General features: G+C 46.7%; 20 non-coding genes and 21 pseudogenes across 20 annotated transcripts; all 41 read left to right on the top strand.

The window, feature by feature from the left end:
* Positions 1–3,815: 3,815 nt before the first annotated feature.
* On the top strand, positions 3,816–3,934 carry LOC120550339 (annotated as a pseudogene).
* Positions 3,935–4,031: 97 nt separating this feature from the next.
* LOC120549992 lies at positions 4,032–4,150 on the top strand. Its single transcript, XR_005637484.1, has one exon. It is a non-coding gene; the product is annotated as a 5S ribosomal RNA (ribosomal RNA).
* Positions 4,151–4,254: 104 nt separating this feature from the next.
* LOC120550227 lies at positions 4,255–4,373 on the top strand. The gene has a single exon (XR_005637698.1). It is a non-coding gene; the product is annotated as a 5S ribosomal RNA (ribosomal RNA).
* Positions 4,374–4,477: 104 nt separating this feature from the next.
* Positions 4,478–4,591, top strand: LOC120550421 (annotated as a pseudogene).
* Positions 4,592–4,695: 104 nt separating this feature from the next.
* LOC120550318 lies at positions 4,696–4,814 on the top strand (annotated as a pseudogene).
* Positions 4,815–4,920: 106 nt separating this feature from the next.
* LOC120550357 lies at positions 4,921–5,039 on the top strand (annotated as a pseudogene).
* A 103-nt stretch (positions 5,040–5,142) lies between these two features.
* On the top strand, positions 5,143–5,260 carry LOC120550271 (annotated as a pseudogene).
* A 538-nt stretch (positions 5,261–5,798) lies between these two features.
* On the top strand, positions 5,799–5,917 carry LOC120550212. Its single transcript, XR_005637684.1, has one exon. It is a non-coding gene; the product is annotated as a 5S ribosomal RNA (ribosomal RNA).
* A 104-nt stretch (positions 5,918–6,021) lies between these two features.
* LOC120550121 lies at positions 6,022–6,140 on the top strand. Its single transcript, XR_005637598.1, has one exon. It is a non-coding gene; the product is annotated as a 5S ribosomal RNA (ribosomal RNA).
* A 104-nt stretch (positions 6,141–6,244) lies between these two features.
* On the top strand, positions 6,245–6,363 carry LOC120549996. Its single transcript, XR_005637488.1, has one exon. It is a non-coding gene; the product is annotated as a 5S ribosomal RNA (ribosomal RNA).
* Positions 6,364–6,467: 104 nt separating this feature from the next.
* LOC120550156 lies at positions 6,468–6,586 on the top strand. Its single transcript, XR_005637631.1, has one exon. It is a non-coding gene; the product is annotated as a 5S ribosomal RNA (ribosomal RNA).
* A 104-nt stretch (positions 6,587–6,690) lies between these two features.
* On the top strand, positions 6,691–6,809 carry LOC120550168. Its single transcript, XR_005637643.1, has one exon. It is a non-coding gene; the product is annotated as a 5S ribosomal RNA (ribosomal RNA).
* Positions 6,810–6,913: 104 nt separating this feature from the next.
* LOC120549990 lies at positions 6,914–7,032 on the top strand. Its single transcript, XR_005637482.1, has one exon. It is a non-coding gene; the product is annotated as a 5S ribosomal RNA (ribosomal RNA).
* A 772-nt stretch (positions 7,033–7,804) lies between these two features.
* On the top strand, positions 7,805–7,913 carry LOC120550519 (annotated as a pseudogene).
* A 104-nt stretch (positions 7,914–8,017) lies between these two features.
* On the top strand, positions 8,018–8,136 carry LOC120550162. Its single transcript, XR_005637637.1, has one exon. It is a non-coding gene; the product is annotated as a 5S ribosomal RNA (ribosomal RNA).
* A 104-nt stretch (positions 8,137–8,240) lies between these two features.
* On the top strand, positions 8,241–8,359 carry LOC120550199. Its single transcript, XR_005637672.1, has one exon. It is a non-coding gene; the product is annotated as a 5S ribosomal RNA (ribosomal RNA).
* Positions 8,360–8,463: 104 nt separating this feature from the next.
* Positions 8,464–8,582, top strand: LOC120550338 (annotated as a pseudogene).
* A 97-nt stretch (positions 8,583–8,679) lies between these two features.
* Positions 8,680–8,798, top strand: LOC120550272 (annotated as a pseudogene).
* Positions 8,799–9,346: 548 nt separating this feature from the next.
* LOC120550293 lies at positions 9,347–9,467 on the top strand (annotated as a pseudogene).
* A 104-nt stretch (positions 9,468–9,571) lies between these two features.
* Positions 9,572–9,690, top strand: LOC120550113. Its single transcript, XR_005637589.1, has one exon. It is a non-coding gene; the product is annotated as a 5S ribosomal RNA (ribosomal RNA).
* Positions 9,691–9,793: 103 nt separating this feature from the next.
* On the top strand, positions 9,794–9,912 carry LOC120549960. Its single transcript, XR_005637458.1, has one exon. It is a non-coding gene; the product is annotated as a 5S ribosomal RNA (ribosomal RNA).
* A 104-nt stretch (positions 9,913–10,016) lies between these two features.
* LOC120550397 lies at positions 10,017–10,136 on the top strand (annotated as a pseudogene).
* Positions 10,137–10,240: 104 nt separating this feature from the next.
* LOC120550154 lies at positions 10,241–10,359 on the top strand. The gene has a single exon (XR_005637629.1). It is a non-coding gene; the product is annotated as a 5S ribosomal RNA (ribosomal RNA).
* A 104-nt stretch (positions 10,360–10,463) lies between these two features.
* On the top strand, positions 10,464–10,582 carry LOC120550211. The gene has a single exon (XR_005637683.1). It is a non-coding gene; the product is annotated as a 5S ribosomal RNA (ribosomal RNA).
* Positions 10,583–10,688: 106 nt separating this feature from the next.
* LOC120550202 lies at positions 10,689–10,809 on the top strand. The gene has a single exon (XR_005637675.1). It is a non-coding gene; the product is annotated as a 5S ribosomal RNA (ribosomal RNA).
* Positions 10,810–10,914: 105 nt separating this feature from the next.
* Positions 10,915–11,036, top strand: LOC120550374 (annotated as a pseudogene).
* A 106-nt stretch (positions 11,037–11,142) lies between these two features.
* LOC120550376 lies at positions 11,143–11,261 on the top strand (annotated as a pseudogene).
* A 106-nt stretch (positions 11,262–11,367) lies between these two features.
* Positions 11,368–11,486, top strand: LOC120550167. Its single transcript, XR_005637642.1, has one exon. It is a non-coding gene; the product is annotated as a 5S ribosomal RNA (ribosomal RNA).
* Positions 11,487–11,590: 104 nt separating this feature from the next.
* Positions 11,591–11,709, top strand: LOC120550247 (annotated as a pseudogene).
* A 104-nt stretch (positions 11,710–11,813) lies between these two features.
* Positions 11,814–11,932, top strand: LOC120550214. Its single transcript, XR_005637686.1, has one exon. It is a non-coding gene; the product is annotated as a 5S ribosomal RNA (ribosomal RNA).
* Positions 11,933–12,264: 332 nt separating this feature from the next.
* LOC120549948 lies at positions 12,265–12,383 on the top strand. The gene has a single exon (XR_005637457.1). It is a non-coding gene; the product is annotated as a 5S ribosomal RNA (ribosomal RNA).
* A 104-nt stretch (positions 12,384–12,487) lies between these two features.
* Positions 12,488–12,596, top strand: LOC120550518 (annotated as a pseudogene).
* A 104-nt stretch (positions 12,597–12,700) lies between these two features.
* LOC120550279 lies at positions 12,701–12,819 on the top strand (annotated as a pseudogene).
* Positions 12,820–12,923: 104 nt separating this feature from the next.
* On the top strand, positions 12,924–13,042 carry LOC120550198. Its single transcript, XR_005637671.1, has one exon. It is a non-coding gene; the product is annotated as a 5S ribosomal RNA (ribosomal RNA).
* Positions 13,043–13,373: 331 nt separating this feature from the next.
* LOC120549942 lies at positions 13,374–13,495 on the top strand (annotated as a pseudogene).
* Positions 13,496–13,598: 103 nt separating this feature from the next.
* Positions 13,599–13,717, top strand: LOC120550530 (annotated as a pseudogene).
* A 104-nt stretch (positions 13,718–13,821) lies between these two features.
* On the top strand, positions 13,822–13,940 carry LOC120550373 (annotated as a pseudogene).
* A 555-nt stretch (positions 13,941–14,495) lies between these two features.
* On the top strand, positions 14,496–14,614 carry LOC120550055. The gene has a single exon (XR_005637542.1). It is a non-coding gene; the product is annotated as a 5S ribosomal RNA (ribosomal RNA).
* A 1,878-nt stretch (positions 14,615–16,492) lies between these two features.
* Positions 16,493–16,612, top strand: LOC120550466 (annotated as a pseudogene).
* A 775-nt stretch (positions 16,613–17,387) lies between these two features.
* LOC120550503 lies at positions 17,388–17,508 on the top strand (annotated as a pseudogene).
* A 549-nt stretch (positions 17,509–18,057) lies between these two features.
* Positions 18,058–18,176, top strand: LOC120550261 (annotated as a pseudogene).
* Positions 18,177–18,677: the final 501 nt, after the last annotated feature.

Raw genomic sequence — 18,677 nt, 5'->3', positions numbered from 1 at the left:
CTTGTACCTCTCTGACAGTCTCTGCTGGTTTCCCGCCGCCTGGGGCTCCTTGACCGGACTCTTGCCTCGTCGGTTAGCTGCTAGCTAGCTGCCCCCGCTTCACAAACGCGGCCGGCAAATCCTAGCTGCTTCGGGCGGCTAACCCGATTGCTGACCTCCTCCTCATAGGCAACCTCCACCAGATGCGAGCCGCGACCAAGACTAGACATTCCTCTCCTTCGGTCATGCTGTGGATCATTTTGGCAATCACCTCATTCATCCATCTCCACCTCCACCTCTGTGCTCCTAGCCCACGGCTAACCACTACTACGGAGCTCTCCGTCCCCTCCGGCGGCATCATGATCAAATATTCAACTCTGCAACTGGTCCACTTCGTCAACTACTCCATTCCATCCTGCATCCCAGTCATCAAACAGCTCGAACTTCTACGCCGACGCCGTTACATCCACAGAAGCTTCCGCCGCAGTTTGTTTTCTTCCACCACGGACAACCCATTCCATCCATCTGGTCACCTGCACGCCTTGTTGCACCTGTCCCACGTCATCTGAATGCTTCACCCACTGGTTCACATTAGGCGGAACGCATCATCAGGCTACACAGAAAACCCGGACCGGACTACAGTGCTTTCCCCACTTCACATACACTCAATCATACTCTCCAATCATTTGCTAATCGGCTCACTGTCCCCCTCAACTGCCATACCCCCACACCCCAACGCCCCACACGCACTGCTAACCGGGACAACCTCAGATCTCTCCAGCCTGCCCCCATCCCACCACCCTCTCACCATGCCAACTTTGCCCTCCTCAACACCCGGACCGCCAACAATAAAGCCCCTGTCCTCCATGAACTAATCCTCGACAACACTCTTGACTTCCTTCTGCTCACCGAACCTGGCAACAACCCAACGACTTCTTCTCCCTCAACCAAGCATCCCCCTGGCTACAACTACATCTGCAAACCCCGCCCCTCCCACACCGCCGTGGCCTCGGCCACATTTTCAATCAGAACTTCCCGGATCACAGAACCCACCCCCCCTCAGTATCATCGTTTGAATATCTCGCCTTCAAAACTCTTTCCCTCCATGACAGTCATCCCCATTTACCGCCACCTAAACCAAATCCTCCCCTTCCTCTCTGATTTTACTGAACTCCTCACACTAGCCTCCATCTCTCTCCACGCCCTGCTGCTACTCGGTGACTTAAACATCCACATGGACTCCCCACATGCAAGCTCTCATCAGAATTCAAAATTTTACTGGATAACTTCTCTCTCACCCAACATGTCACATTCCCCACCCATGAAAAGGTCACATCCTCGACCTGGTCTGCTCCACCAACCAACCAGTGCTCGACCTCCATCCATGCTCTCTTTCCCTTCTCTGATCACAAACTGATACGGTTCACCATCCCTTTCTCCAACCCCAGCCCCGCCTCCTCAGAGAAATCACCTTCCGCAACCTCAAATCTATCAATCCCCACCATCTCTGACCTGCTCTCCACCACTCTCCACCTGGACTCAACCCTCACCTCACCCGATGACCTCACAGACCACCTCAACTCCACCTTGTCTACCTCCCTCAACATCCTGGCCCCCTCAAAACAAAACTCGTCACTTTTAACACCTCTTCACCCTGGTACACACCTGCACTCCGAAAATGAAACAAACTGGCCGCCAACTTGAACGTCTGACAAAGAAATCATCCCTCACAGTCCATCATGAAGCCTATAAATCCCATCTCATCGCCTACAAAGATGCCCTCATTGCTGCCAAATCTGCCTACCTCTCCACCATCCTCACCCGACCCCTGCCAAAACCCCAGAACCCCTCTTCTCCACATTGAACAACCCTACTCCCGCCTCGGACCAACAGCCTCCTTACCTCAACTCCGGATCTCTGCAACTCATTCCTCCACTTTTTCACTGACAAAATCAATCTTATTTACAAATCCCTATCCCCTGTATCTGACCTTCCAGGATCTACTCCAGCACCTACCTTGGACCCTCCTCTCTCCATCCCTCCAGACCTCCCGACCCTCCTCCACACCTCCTCCTCTCCCAGTTTAACCCAGTCACTCCTCCTGAAATCTCCAAACTCATCAGCTCTTCCAAACCCACTACCTGCTCCCTTGACCCCTCCCCCTACTCCACTTCTGAAGTCCTGCCTCCCGGTCCTATGCCCCTACCTCACTAACCTCTTCAACTCCTCACTGTCCCTTTGAACTGTCCCTCTGCTTTCAAAACTGCCGCTGTCACCCCAATCCTTAAAAACCTGGTCTGGATCCCTCCTCTCTCAACAACTACCGCCCAATATCCAACCTCCCCTTTCTGTCTAAAACCCTGGAACGCATAGTCGCCTCACAACTACAAACCCATCTTCTTGCCAATAACCTATTCGAACCTCTCCAATCTGGTTTTCGCCCCTACACAGCACAGAAACCGCTTCCCTCAAAGTCCTCAACGACCTCCTCACCTTTGCTGACACCGGTTCCCTCAACATCCTCATCCTCCTCGACCTGAGTGCAGCCTTCTCGATACTGTGAGCCATAACATCCTGCTCACCAGACTCAAAGACCCGGGTATCGACGGTACTGCACTCAGCTGGCCCAACCTCTACCTTTCCAACAGATCCCATTTCACTCTCTCCACAACCACACCTCTGCCACAGCCACAGTCACCTCGGTGTTCCCCTGCCTCGCCGCCCCCCCTCCTTCATCATCTACATCCTCCCTCTTGGTCAGATACTCCGCCACTTCAACCTGGACTTCCACTGCTCGCTGACGACACCCAGATCTACCTCAGCACCAAATCCCCCCACAATCCTCCCCCTCTCCCACATCAACTCCTGTCTGTCAGCTATTAAAACCTGGATGCAACACAACTTCCTCAAACTCAACAGCGACAAAACAGAATTCCTTCTGATCGGCTCCAAATCCACACTCAGCAAAACCAATAACCCCACTCTCACCATCGACGGCACCATTGTCTCCCCCATCTCCCCAGGCCCGCAACCTTGGCGCTATCTTTGATTCCACCCTCTCCCTTGCGCCTCACATCCGCAAGTCATTAAAACCTCCTTCTTTCACCTCCGCAACATCGCCAAAATCAGACCCTCTCTACACCCCCGCCGCTGAACGCAAACTCATTCACGCCTTCATCTCCTCCCCACTGGACTACTGTAACTCACTTCTCCTCGGCATCAGCTCTACCAACATCAACCGACTCCAACTGGTCCAGAACTACCGCACCCCTCATTACCTGCTCCAAATCCTGGCACCACATCACTCCAGTCCTAAAACAACTCCACTGGCTTCCCATTTCCCACCGGATCACCTACAAAATCCTGGTCCTCACCTATAAAGCCCTCCACCATCTGGCCCCCTCATACCTCACTGACCTCCTTTCTTTTCCCTTACCAACCCTCACGGTCCCTCAGATCCACCTCAGCCGGTCTCCTCTCCATCCAAAAGTCCAACCTGCGCTGTTTTGGGGACAGAGCCTTCTCCAGAGCAGCTCCCAGGCTCTGGAACTCCCTCCCCCAAGAGATCCCGCACCTCTGAGTCCCTCACCATCTTCCGAGTCCGCCTCAAGACCCATCTCTTCACCTCAGCCTACCCATAGTCCACCTGCCCCCCTCCCTTTTTCATCTGTATCTTGTTTTGTTCTACTTGTTTTGTTTGCTCGTTTTGTTTTGTTATGTTTTTATAATCTACCCTGCCCTGTAAAGCGACTTTGAGTCCATGAAAAGCGCTATATAAATTCAATTTATTATTATTATTATTATGTATAAATACCTTGTGTTCACCTACTCTAATGGCTTACGGCCATACCACCCTGAACACGCCCGATCTCGTTTGATCTCGGAAGCTAAGCAAGGTAGGGCTGAGTAAGTACTTGGATGGGAGACTGCCTGGGAATACCCGGTGCTGTTTATTACCATTTTACAACAGCAGGGGCTATGCTCCTTCTATATACCACAAGTATACTTGCATTTTACCATGTATAAATACCTTGTTTTCACCTACTCTAAAGGCTTACGGCCATACCACCGTGAACTCGCCCGATCTCGTTTGATCTCGGAAGCTAAGCAAGGTAGGGCCGGGTCAGTACTTGGATGGGAGACTGCCTGGGAATACCTGGTGCTGTAAGCTGTTTATTACCATTTTACAACAGCAGGGGCTCTGCTTCTTGTTTATACCACAAGTGTAATTGCATTTTACCATCTATAAATAACTTGTGTTCACATGCTCTAATGGCTTACGGCCATACCACCCTGAACATGCCCGATCTCATCTGATCTCGGAAGCTAAGCAGAGTAGGGCTGGGTCAATACTTGGATGGGACACTGCCTGGGAATACCCGGTGCTGTAAGCTTTTTATTCCCATTGTACAACAGCAGGGGCTATGCTCCTTCTATATACCACAAGTCTACTTGCATTTTACCATGTATAAATACCTTGTGTTCACCTACTCTAATGGCTTACGACCATACCACCGTGAACATGCCCGATCTCGTTTGATCTCGGAAGCAAGGTAGGGCCGGGTCAGTACTTGGATGGGAGACTGCCTGGGAATACCCGGTGCTGTAAGCTTTTTATTCTACACTTTCAACGGCAGGGGTCGTGCTCTTAATATATACCACAAGTGTACTTGCATTTTACCACTATATAATATCTTGTTTTCACCTGCTCTAATGGCCTACGGCCATACCACCGTGAGCAAGCCCGATCTCGTTTGATCTCGGAAGCTAAGCAAGGTAGGGCAGGGTCAGTACTTGGATGGGAGACTGCCTGGGAATACCTGGTGCTGTAAGCGCTTTTATTACATTCTCGACAACAACAGGAGCTATGGTCCTTCTATATACCACAAGTATACTTGCATTTTACCATGTATAAATACCTTGTGTTCACCTACTCTAATGGCTTACGACCATACCACGCGAACATGCCCGATCTCGTTTTGATCTCGGAAGCTAAGCAAGGTAGGGCCGGGTCAGTACTTGGATGGGAGACTGCCTGGGAATACCCGGTGCTGTAAGCTTTTATTCTACACTTTCAACAGCAGGGTCTGTGCTCCTAATTTATACCACAAGTGTCTTTGCATTTTACCATCTATAAATATCTTGTTTTCACCTTCTTTAATGGCTTACGGCCATACCACCCTGAATAAGCCCGATCTCGTTTGATCTCGGAAGCTAAGCAAGGTAGGGCCGGGTCAGTACTTGGATGGGAGACTGCCTGGGAATACCTGGGCTGTAAGCTGTTTATTACCATTTTACAACAGCAGGGGCTATGCTCCTTCTATATACCACAAGTATACTTGCATTTTACCATGTATAAATACCTTGTGTTCACCTATTCTAATGGCTTACGGCCATACCACGATCACCAACACCCGATCTCTTGATCTCGGAAGCTAAGCAAGGTAGGCCCGGGCCAGTACTTGGATGGGAAACTGCCTAGGGAATACCCGTGCTGTAAGCTTTTATTCTACACTTTCAACAGCAGGGTCTCTGCTCCTAATTTATACCACAAGTGTCATTGCATTTTACCATCTATAAATAGCCTGTTTTCACCTGCTCTAATGGCTTACGGCCATACCACCGTGAACATGCCCGATCTCGTTTGATCTCGGAAGCTAGGGCGTGTCAGTACTTGGATGGGAGACTGCCTGGGAATACCCGGTGCTGTAAGCTGTTTATGACCATTTTACAACAACAGGGGCTCTGCTTCTTGTTTATACCACAAGTGTAATTGCATTTTACCATCTATAAATATCTTGTTTTCACCTTCTTTAATGGCTTACGGCCATACCAACCTGAATACGCCCGATCTCGTTTGATCTCGGAAGCTAAGCAAGGTAGGGCCGGGTCAGTATTTCGATGGGAGACTGCCTGGGAATACCCGGTGCTGTAAGCTTTTTATTCCCATTGTACAACAGCAAGGGCTATGCTCCTTCTATATACCACAAGTATACTTGCATTTTACCATGTATAAATACCTTGTGTTCACCTACTCTAAAGGCTTAAGGCCATACCACCGTGAACACGCCCGATCTCGTTTGATCTCGGAAGCTAAGCAAGGTAGGGCCTGGTAAGTACTTGGATGGGAGACTACCTGGGAATACCCGGTGCTGTAAGCTTTTTATTCTACACTTTCAACAGCAGGGTCTGTGCTCCTAATTTATGCCACAAGTGTCATTGCATTTTACCATCTATAAATATCTTGTTTTCACCTACTCTAATGGCTTACGGCCATACCACCGTGAACGTGCCCGATCTCGTTTGATCTCGGAAGCTAAGCAAGGTAGGGCTGGGTTAGTACTTGGATGGGAGACTGCCTGGGAATACCCGGTGCTGTAAGCTGTTTATTACCATTTTACAACAGCAGGGGCTATGCTCCTTCTATATACCACAAGTATACTTGCATTTTACCATGTATAAATACCTTGTGTTCACCGACTCTAATGGCTTACGGCCATACCACCGTGAACATGCCCGATCTCGTTTGATCTCGGAAGCTAAGCAAAGTAGGGCCGGGTCAGTACTTGGATGGGAGACTACCTGGGAATACCCGGTGCTGTAAGCTGTTTATTACCCTTTTACAACAGCAGGGGCTATGCTCCTTCTATATACCACAAGTATACTTGCATTTTACCATGTATAAATACCTTGTGTTCACCTACTCTAATGGCTTACGGCCATACCACACTGAACACGCCCGATCTCGTTTGATCTCGGAAGCTAAGCAAGGTAGGGCTGGGTCAGTACTTGGATGGGAGACTGCCTGGGAATACCCGGTGCTGTAAGCTGTTTATTACCATTTTACAACAGCAGGGGCTATGCTCCTTCTATATACCACAAGTATACTTGCATTTTACCATGTATAAATACCTTGTGTTCACCTACTCTAATGGCTTACGGCCATACCACCGTGAACACGCCCGATCTCGTTTGATCTCGGAAGCTAAGCAAGGTAGGGCCGGATCAGTACTTGGATGGGAGACTGCCTGGGAATACCCGGTGCTGTAAGCTGTTTATTACCATTTTACAACAGCAGGGGCTCTGCTTCTTGTTTATACCACAAGTGTAATTGCATTTTACCATCTATAAATATCTTGTTTTCACCTTCTTTAATGGCTTACGGCCATACCACCCTGAATACGCCAACTTCGTTTTGATCTCGGAAGCTATACGGTAGAGGCGGGTCAGTACTTGGATGGGAGACTGCCTGGGAATACCCGGTGCTGTAAGCTTTTATTACCATTTTACAACAGCAGGGGCTATGCTCCTTCTATATACCACAAGTATACTTGCATTTTACCATGTATAAATACCTTGTGTTCACCTACTCTAATGGCTTACGGCCATACCACCTGAACAGCCGCATCCCGTTTGATCTCGGAAGCTAGCAAGGTAGGGCCGGGTCAGTACTTGGATGGGAGACTGCCTGGGAATACCCGGTGCTGTATAAGCTTTTATTCTACACTTTCAACAGCAGGGTCTGTGCTCTCAAATTTATACCACAAGTGTCTTTGCATTTTACCATCTATAAATATCTTGTTTTCACCTGCTCTAATGGCTTACGGCCATACCAATCCTGAACACGCCCGCATCTCGCTTTGATCCCCGAAGCTAAGCAAGGTAGGGCGGGGTCAGTACTTGGATGGGAGACTGCCTGGGATAATACCCGGTGCTGTAAGCCGTTTATTACCATTTTACAACAGCAGGGGCTGCTGCTTCTATATACCACAAGTATACTTGCATTTTACCATGTATAAATACCTTGTGTTCACCTACTCTAATGGCTTACGGCCATACCACCGTGAACATGTTTGATCTCGGAAGCTAAGCAAGGTAGGGCCGGGTCAGTACTTGGATGGGAGACTACCTGGGAATACCCGGTGCTGTAATCTTTTTATTCTACACTTTCAACAGCAGGGTCTGTGCTCCTAATTTATACCACAAGTGTCATTGCATTTTACCATCTATAAATATCTTGTTTTCACCTACTCTAATGGCTTACGGCCATACCACGGTGAACATGCCCGATCTCGTTTGATCTCGGAAGCTAAGCAAAGTAGGGCCGGGTCAGTACTTGGATGGGAGACTACCTGGGAATACCCGGTGCTGTAAGCTTTTTATTCTACACTTTCAACAGCAGGGTCTGTGCTCCTAATTTATACCACAAGTGTCATTGCATTTTACCATCTATAAATATCTTGTTTTCACCTTCTCTAATGGCTTACGGCCATACCACCCTGAACACGCCCGATCTCGTTTGATCTCGGAAGCTAAGCAAGGTAGGGCTGTGTCAGTACTTGGATGGGAGACTGCCTGGGAATACCCGGTGCTGTAAGCTGTTTATTACCCTTTTACAACAGCAGGGGCTATGCTCCTTCTATATACCACAAGTATACTTGCATTTTACCATGTATAAATACCTTGTGTTCACCTACTCTAATGGCTTACGGCCATACCACCCTGAACACGCCCGATCTCGTTTGATCTCGGAAGCTAAGCAAGGTAGGGCTGAGTAAGTACTTGGATGGGAGACTGCCTGGGAATACCCGGTGCTGTTTATTACCATTTTACAACAGCAGGGGCTATGCTCCTTCTATATACCACAAGTATACTTGCATTTTACCATGTATAAATACCTTGTTTTCACCTACTCTAAAGGCTTAAGGCCATACCACCGTGAACTCGCCCGATCTCGTTTGATCTCGGAAGCTAAGCAAGGTAGGGCCATGTCAGTACTTGGATGGGAGACTGCCTGGGAATACCCGGTGCTGTAAGCTGTTTATTACCATTTTACAACAGCAGGGGCTCTGCTTCTTTATACCACAAGTGTAATTGCATTTTACCATCTATAAATAACTTGTTTTACACCTTGTTTAAATGGCTTACGCTGTCATACTCACTGAACATGCCCGATCTCATCTGATCTCGGAAGCTAAGCAAGGTAGGGCTTAATACTTTGATGGGAGACTGCCTGGGAATACCCGGTGCTGTAAGCTTTTATTACCATTTTACAACAGCAGGGGCTATGCTCCTTCTATATACCACAAGTATACTTGCATTTTACCATGTATAAATACCTTGTGTTCACCTACTCTAATGGCTTAACACGATCATTAACCGCGGAACATGCCCGACCTCGCTTTGATCTCGAAGTTAAGCAAGGTAGGGCCGGGTCAGTACTTTGATGGGAGACTGCCTGGGAATACCCGGTGCTGTAAGCTTTTTATTCCCACTTTACAACAGCAGGGTCTGTGCTCCTAATTTATACCACAAGTATCTTTGCATTTTACCATCTATAAATATCTTGTTTTCACCTGCTCTAATGGCCTACGGCCATACCAATCCGTGAACACGCCCGATCTCGATTGATCTCGGAAGCTAAGCAAGGTAGGGCCGGGTCAGTACTTGGATGGGAGACTGCCTGGGAATACCTGGTGCTGTAAGCTGTTTATTACCATTTTACAACAGCAGGGGCTATGCTCCTTCTATATACCACAAGTATACTTGCATTTTACCATGTATAAATACCTTGTGTTCACCTACTCTAATGGCTTACGACCATACCACCGTGAACATGCCCGATCTCGTTTGATCTCGGAAGTTAAGCAAGGTAGGGCCGGGTCAGTACTTGGATGGGAGACTGCCTGGGAATACCCGGTGCTGTAAGCTTTTATTTCTACACTTTACAACCAGCGTCAGGGCTTCTAATTTATACCACAAGTGTCTTTGCATTTTACCATCTATAAATATCTTGTTTTCACCTGCTCTAATGGCTTACGGCCATACCACCGTGAACACGCCCGATCTCGTTTGATCTCGGAAGCTAAGCAAGGTAGGGCCGGGTCAGTACTTGGATGGGAGACTGCCTGGGAATACCCGGTGCTGTAAGCTGTTTATTACCATTTTACAACAGCAGGGGCTATGCTCCTTCTATATACCACAAGTATACTTGCATTTTACCATGTATAAATACCTTGTGTTCACCTATTCTAATGGCTTACGGCCATACCACCGTGAACACGCCCGATCTCGTTTGATCTCGGAAGCTAAGCAAGGTAGACCCAGGCCAGTACTTGGATGGGAGACTGCCTAGGGATTACCCGGTGCTGTAAGCTTTTTATTCTACACTTTCAACAGCAGGGTCTCTGCTCCTAATTTATACCACAAGTGTCATTGCATTTTACCATCTATAAATAGCTTGTTTTCACCTGCTCTAATGGCTTACGGCCATACCACCGTGAACACGCCCGATCTCGTTTGATCTCGGAAGCTAAGCAAGGTAGGGCCGTGTCAGTACTTGGATGGGAGACTGCCTGGGAATACCCGGTGCTGTAAGCTGTTTATTACCATTTTACAACAGCAGGGGCTCTGCTTCTTGTTTATACCACAAGTGTAATTGCATTTTACCATCTATAAATATCTTGTTTTCACCTTCTTTAATGGCTTACGGCCATACCAACCTGAATACGCCCGATCTCGTTTGATCTCGGAAGCTAAGCAAGGTAGGGCCGGGTCAGTATTTCGATGGGAGACTGCCTGGGAATACCCGGTGCTGTAAGCTTTTTATTCCCATTTTACAACAGCAGGGGGCTATGCTCCTTCTATATACCACAAGTATACTTGCATTTTACCATGTATAAATACCTTGTGTTCACCTACCTTTAATGGCTTACGGCCATACCACCGTGAACACGCCCGATCTCGTTTTGATCTCGGAAGCTAAGCAAGGTAGGGCCTGGTCAGTACTTTGGATGGGAGACTACCTGGGAATACCCGGTGCTGTAAGCTTTTATTCTACACTTTACAACAGCAGGGTCTGTGCTCCTAATTTATACCACAAGTATAATTGCATTTTACCATCTATAAATATCTTGTTTTCACCTACTCTTAATGGCTTACGGCCATACCACACCGGAACACGTCCCGATCTCGCTTTGATCTCGGAAGCTAAGCAAGGTAGGGCTGGGGTAGTACTTGGATGGGAGACTGCCTGGGAATACCCGGTGCTGTAAGCTGTTTATTACCATTTTACAACAGCAGGGGCTATGCTCCTTCTATATACCAACAAGTATACTTGCATTTAACCATGTATAAATACCTTGTGTTCAACCGACTCTAATGGCTTACGGCCATACCACATCTGAACATGCCCGATCTCGCTTTGATCTCGGAAGCTAAGCAAAGTAGGGCCGGTCGTACTTGGATGGGAGACTACCTGGGAATACCCGGTGCTGTAAGCTGTTTATTACACCATTTTACAACAGCAGGGGCTATGCTCCTTTATATACCACAAGTATACTTTGCATTTTACCATGTATAAATACCTTGTGTTCACCTACTCTAATGGCTTACGGCCATACCACACTGAACACGCCCGATCTCGTTTGATCTCGGAAGCTAAGCAAGGTAGGGCTGGGTCAGTACTTGGATGGGAGACTGCCTGGGAATACCCGGTGCTGTAAGCTGTTTATTACCATTTTACAACAGCAGGGGCTATGCTCCTTCTATATACCACAAGTATACTTGCATTTTACCATGTATAAATACCTTGTGTTCACCTACTCTAAAGGCTTAAGGCCATACCACCGTGAACTCGCCCGATCTCGTTTGATCTCGGAAGCTAAGCAAGGTAGGGCCGGGTCAGTACTTGGATGGGAGACTGCCTGGGAATACCCGGGGCTGTAAGCTGTTTATGACCATTTTACAACAGCAGGGGCTCTGCTTCTTGTTTATACCACAAGTGTAATTGCATTTTACCATCTATAAATATCTTGTTTTCACCTTCTTTAATGGCTTACTGCCATACCACCCTGAATACGCCCAATCTCGTTTGATCTCGGAAGCTAAGCAAGGTAGGGCCGGGTCAGTACTTGGATGGGAGACTGCCTGGGAATACCCGGTGCTGTAAGCTTTTATTACCATTTTACAACAGCAGGGGCTATGCTCCTTCTATATACCACAAGTATACTTGCATTTTACCATGTATAAATACCTTGTGTTCACCTACTCTAATGGCTTACGGCCATACCACCACCCTCGTTTCGAATACGATCTCGTTTGATCTCGGAAGCTAAGCAAGGTAGGGCCGGGTCAGTATACTGGATGGGAGACTGCCTGGGAATACCCGGTGCTGTAAGCTTTTTATTCTACACTTTCAACAGCAGGGTCTGTGCTCCAAATTTATACCACAAGTGTCATTGCATTTTACCATCTATAAATATCTTGTTTTCACCTGCTCTAATGGCTTACGGCCATACCACCGTGAACACGCCCGATCTCGTTTGATCTCGGAAGCTAAGCAAGGTAGGGCCGGGTCAGTACTTGGATGGGAGACTGCCTGGGAATACCCGGTGCTGTAAGCTGTTTATTACCATTTTACAACAGCAGGGGCTATGCTCCTTCTATATACCACAAGTATACTTGCATTTTACCATGTATAAATACCTTGTGTTCACCTACTCTAATGGCTTACGGCCATACCACCGTGAACATGTTTGATCTCGGAAGCTAAGCAAGGTAGGGCCGGGTCAGTACTTGGATGGGAGACTACCTGGGAATACCCGGTGCTGTAATCTTTTTAGTCTACACTTTCAACAGCAGGGTCTGTGCTCCTAATTTATACCACAAGTGTCATTGCATTTTACCATCTATAAATATCTTGTTTTCACCTACTCTAATGGCTTACGGCCATACCACGGTGAACATGCCCGATCTCGTTTGATCTCGGAAGCTAAGCAAAGTAGGGCAGGTTCAGTACTTGGATGGGAGACTACCTGGGAATACCCGGTGCTGTAAGCTTTTTATTCTACACTTTCAACAGCAGGGTCTGTGCTCCTAATTTATACCACAAGTATAATTGCATTTTACCATCTATAAATATCTTGTTTTCACCTTCTCTAATGGCTTACGGCCATACCACCCTGAACACGCCCGATCTCGTTTGATCTCGGAAGCTAAGCAAGGTAGGGCTGTGTCAGTACTTGGATGGGAGACTGCCTGGGAATACCCGGTGCTGTAAGCTGTTTATTACCCTTTTACAACAGCAGGGGCTATGCTCCTTCTATATACCACAAGTATACTTGCATTTTACCATGTATAAATACCTTGTGTTCACCTACTCTAATGGCTTACGGCCATACCACCCTGAACTGCGCGCCGATCTCGTTTGATCTCGAAGCTAAGCAAGGTAGGGCGGTTGAGTAACTTCTTGATGGGAGACTGCCTGGGAATACCCGGTGCTGTAAGCTTTTTATTACCATTTTACAACAGCAGGGGCTATGCTCCTTCTATATACCACAAGTATACTTGCATTTTACCATGTATAAATACCTTGTTGTTCACCTACTCTAACGGCTTACGGCCATACCACCGTGAACTACACCCGATCTCGTTTGATCTTCGGAAGCTAAGCAAGGTAAGGGCCGGGTCAGTACACTTGATGGGAGACTGCCTGGGAATACCGGTGCTGTAAGCTGTTTATTACCATTTTACAACAGCAGGGCTATGCTTCTTGTTTATACCACAAGTGTAATTGCATTTTACCATCTATAAATAACTTGTTTTCACATGCTCTAACGGCTTACGGCCATACCACCCTGAACATGCCCGATCTCGCTTTGATCTCGAAGCTAAGCAAAGTAGGGCTGGGTCAATACTCGGATGGGAGACTGCCTGGGAATACCCGGTGCTGTAAGCTTTTTATTACCATTTTGCAACAGCAGGGGCTATGCTCCTTCTATATACCACAAGTATACTTGCATTTTACCATGTATAAATACCTTGTGTTCACCTACTCTAATGGCTACCGCTCATACCACCGTGAACATGCCCGATCTCGTTTGATCTCCGAAGTTAAGCAAGGTAGGGCCGGGTCAGTACTTGGATGGGAGACTGCCTGGGAATACCCGGTGCTGTAAGCTTTTATTACTACACTTTACAACAGCAGGGCTCTGTGCTCTAATTTATACCACAAGTATAATTGCATTTTACCATCTATAAATATCTTGTTTTCACCTACTCTAATGGCTTACGGCCATACCACGCTGAACAGCCAGTCGTTTGATCCTCGAAGCTAAGCAAGGTAGGGCCGGGTCAGTATCTGGATGGGAGACTGCCTGGGAATACCCGGTGCTGTAAGCTTTTATTACCATTTGTACAACAGCAGGGGCTATGCTCCTTCTATACTACCACAAGTATACTTGCATTTTACCATGTATAAATACCTTGTGTTCACCTACTCTAATGGCTTACGACCATACCACCACTGAACATGCCCGATCTCCGCTTTGATCCTTCGAAGTTAAGCAAGGTAGGGGCGGGTCAGTACTTGGATGGGAGACTGCCGGGAATACACCGGTGCTGTAAGCTTTTATTCTACACTTTACAACAGCAGGGCTGTGCTTGCTCCTAATTTATACCACAAGTATATTTGCATTTTACCATCTATAAATATCTTGTGTTCACCTACTCTAATGGCTAACGGCCATACCACCGTGAACACGCCCGATCTCGTTTGATCTCGGAAGCTAAGCAAGGTAGGGCCGGGTCAGTACTTGGATGGGAGACTGCCTGGGAATACCCGGTGCTGTAAGCTGTTTATTACCATTTTACAACAGCAGGGGCTATGCTCCTTCTATATACCACAAGTATACTTGCATTTTACCATGTATAAATACCTTGTGTTCACCTATTCTAGCTATTACGCCATACCACAGTGAACCCTACCGATCTCCGCTTTGATCTCCGGAAGCTAAGCAAGGTAGGGCCGGGTCAGTACTTGGATGGGAGATGCCTAGGGAATACCCGGTGCTGTAAGCTTTTTATTCTACACTTTACAACAGCAGGGTCTGTGCTCCTAATTTATACCACAAGTATAATTGCATTTTACCATCTATAAATATACTTGTTTTCACCTACTCTAATTACGGCCATACCACCCTGAACACGCCCGATCTCGCTTTGATCTCGAAGCTAAGCAAGGTAGGGCTGTGTCATTACTTTGATGGGAGACTGCCTGGGAATACCCGTGCTGTAAGCTGTTTATTACCATTTTACAACAGCAGGGGCTATGCTCCTTCTATATACCACAAGTATACTTGCATTTTACAACGTAAAAATACCTTGTGTTCACCTACTCTTAATGGCTTACGGCCATACCACTCCTGAACAGCCCGATCTCGTTTTGATCTCGGAAGCTAAAGCAAAGGGCCGGTCAGTACTTGATGGGAGACTGCCTGGGAATACCCGGGGCTGTAAGCTGTTTATTACCATTTTACAACAGCAGGGGCTATGTTCTTGTTTTATACCACAAGTATAATTGCATTTTACCATCTATAAATATCTTGTTTTCACCTTCTTTAATGGCTTACGGCCATACCAACCTGAATACTCGCATCTCGCTTTGATCTCGGAAGCTAAGCAAGGTAGGGGCGGGTCAGTACTTGATGGGAGACTGCCTGGGAATAACCGGTGCTGTAAGCGTTTATTACCATTTTACAACAGCAGGGGCTATGCTACTTCTATATACCACAAGTATACTTGCATTTTACCATGTATAAATACCTTGTGTTCACCTACTTTAATGGCTTACGGCCATACCACTGTGAACATCGCATCTCGCTTTGATCTCGGAAGCTAAGCAAGGTAGGGCCGGGTCAGTACTTGGATGTGGAGACTGCCTGGGAATACCCGGTGCTGTAAGCTTTTATTCTACACTTTACAACAGCAGGGTCTGTGCTCCTAATTTATACCACAAGTATAATTGCATTTTACCATCTATAAATATCTTGTTTTCACCTACTCTAATGGCTTACGGCCATACCACCGTGAACTGCCTATCTCGCTTTGATCCTCGGAAGCTAAGCAAGGTAGGGCTGGTTAGTATTGGATGGGAGACTGCCTGGGAATACCCGTGCTGTAAGCTGTTTATTACCATTTTACAACAGCAGGGGCTATGCTCCTTCTATATACCACAAGTATACTTGCATTTTACCATGTATAAATACCTTGTGTTCACCTACTCTAATGGCTTACGGCCATACCACCGTGGAACATGCCCTGATCTCTTTGATCTCGAAGCTAAGCAAGGTAGGGCCGGTCAGTACTTGATGGGAGACTGCCTGGAAAAACCCGGTGCTGTAAGCTGTTTATTACCATTTTACAACAGCAGGGGCTATGCTCCTTACTTATACCACAAGTATACTTGCATTTTACCATGTATAAATACCTTGTTTTCACACCCTACCTAATGGCTTACGGCCATACAACCGTGAACACCTGATCTCGCTTTGATCTCGAAGCTAAGCAAGGTAGGGCGGGCAGTACTTGGATGGGAGACTGCCTGGGAATACCCGGTGCTGTAAGCTTTTATTACTACACTTTACAACAGCAAGGGTCTGCTTCTAATTTATACCACAAGTATACTTGCATTTTACCATGTATAAACATACCTTGTTTTCACTTCACTTTAACGGCTTACGGCCATACCACCGTGAACACGCTCGGATCTCGTTTGATCTCGGAAGCTAAGCAAAGGTAGGGCGGGTCAGTACTTGGATGGGAGACTGCCTGGGAATACCCGGTGCTGTAAGCTTTTTATTCTACACTTTCAAAACAGCAGGGGCTGTGCTCCTAATTTATACCACAAGTATACTTGCATTTTACCATCTATAAATATCTTGTTTTCACCTACTCTAATGGCTTACGGCCATACCACCTTGAACACTTCGATCCGTTTGATCTCGAATGCAGCAGGTAGGGCGGGTCAGTACTTGATGGGAGACTGCCTGGGAATACCCGGTGCTGTAAGCTTTTTATTACCATTTTACAACAGCAGGGGCTATGCCTTTCTATATACCACAAGTATACTTGCATTTTACCATGTATAAATACCTTGTGTTCACCTACTCTAATGGCTTAAGGCCATACCACCGTGAACTGACTGATCTCGTTTGATCTCGGAAGCTAAGCAGGTAGGGCCGGTCAGTACTTGATGGGAGACTGCCTGGGAATAACTTCGCTGTAAGCTTTTTTATTCTACATCTTTACAACAGCAGGGCTGTGCTCCTAATTTATACAATTTTTTAATTTATACCACAAGTATAATTGCATTTTACCATCTATAAATATCTTGTTTTCACCTGCTCTTAATGGCTTACGGCCATACCACCTGAACACGTTCCCGACTCGCTTTGATCTCGGAAGCTAAGCAAGGTAGGGCGGGTCAGTACTTGGATGGGAGACTGCCTGGGAATACCTGGTGCTGTTTATTACCATTTTACAACAGCAGGGGCTATGCTCCTTCTATATACCACAAGTATACTTGCATTTTACCATGTATAAATACCTTGTGTTCACCTACTCTAATGGCTTACGGCCATACCACCATTGAACACGCCTGACCTCGCTTTGATCTCGGAAGCTAAGCAAGGTAGGGTGGGCCTAGTACTTTGATGGGAGACTGCCTGGGAATACCCGGTGCTGTAAGCTGTTTATTACTACACTTTACAACAGCAGGGGCTATGCTCCTACTATATACCACAAGTATAATTGCATTTTACCATGTATAAATATCTTGTTTTCACCTACTTCTAATGGCTTACGACCATACTCACCTGAACACGCCTAACTCGCTTTGATCTCGAAGCTAAGCAAGGTAGGGCCGGGTCAGTACTTGATGGGAGACTGCCTGGGAATACCCCCGTGCTGTAAGCTTTTTATTACCATTTTGCAACAGCAGGGGCTATGCTCCTTCTATATACCACAAGTATACTTGCATTTTACCATGTATAAATACCTTGTTTTCACCTACTCTAATGGCTTACGGCCATACCATCATGAACACCCATCTCGCTTTGATCTCGAAGCTAAGCAAGGTAGGGCCGGGTCAGTACTTTGGATGGGAGACTGCCTGGGAAAAATCCGGGCTGTAAGCTGTTTATTACCATTTTACAACAGCAGGGGCTATGCTCCTTCTATATACCACAAGTATAATTGCATTTTACCATGTATAAATATCTTGTTTTCACCTCTTTAATGGCTTACGGCCATACCAACTCGAATACCCCGATCTCGTTTTGATCTCGGAAGCTAAGCAAGGTAGGGCCGGGTCAGTACTTGGATGGGAGACTGCCTGGGAATACCCGGTGCTGTAAGCTGTTTATTACCATTTTACAACAGCAGGGGCTATGCTCCTTCTATATACCACAAGTATACTTGCATTTTACCATGTATAAATACCTTGTGTTCACCTACTCTAATGGCTTACGCCATACCAACCCTGAAACCCATCTCCTTTTCTCGAGCAAGCAGGTAGGGCGTCAGTACTTGTGGGAGACTGCCTGGGAATACCGGTGCTGTAGCTTTTATTCTACTTTACGGAAACTCTCTAATTTATACCACAAGTATAATTGCAATTTACCATCTATAAATATCTTGTTTTCACCTACTCTAATGGCTTTACGGCCATACCACACTGAACAACTCGATCTCGCTTTGATCTCGGAAGCTAAGCAAGGTAGGGCCGGTCAGTACTTGATGGGAGACTGCCTGGGAATACCCTAAAGTGCTGTTTATTACCATTTTACAACAGCAGGGGCTATGCTCCTTCTTATATACCACAAGTATACTTGCATTTTACCATGTATAAATACCTTGTG

This window comes from Perca fluviatilis, chromosome 20 (assembly GCF_010015445.1).
Source record: "Perca fluviatilis chromosome 20, GENO_Pfluv_1.0, whole genome shotgun sequence".
Lineage (NCBI taxonomy): Eukaryota > Metazoa > Chordata > Actinopteri > Perciformes > Percidae > Perca > Perca fluviatilis.
Note: the sequence above shows the minus strand (reverse complement) of the source record. Positions and strands in the feature narration are given on the sequence as shown.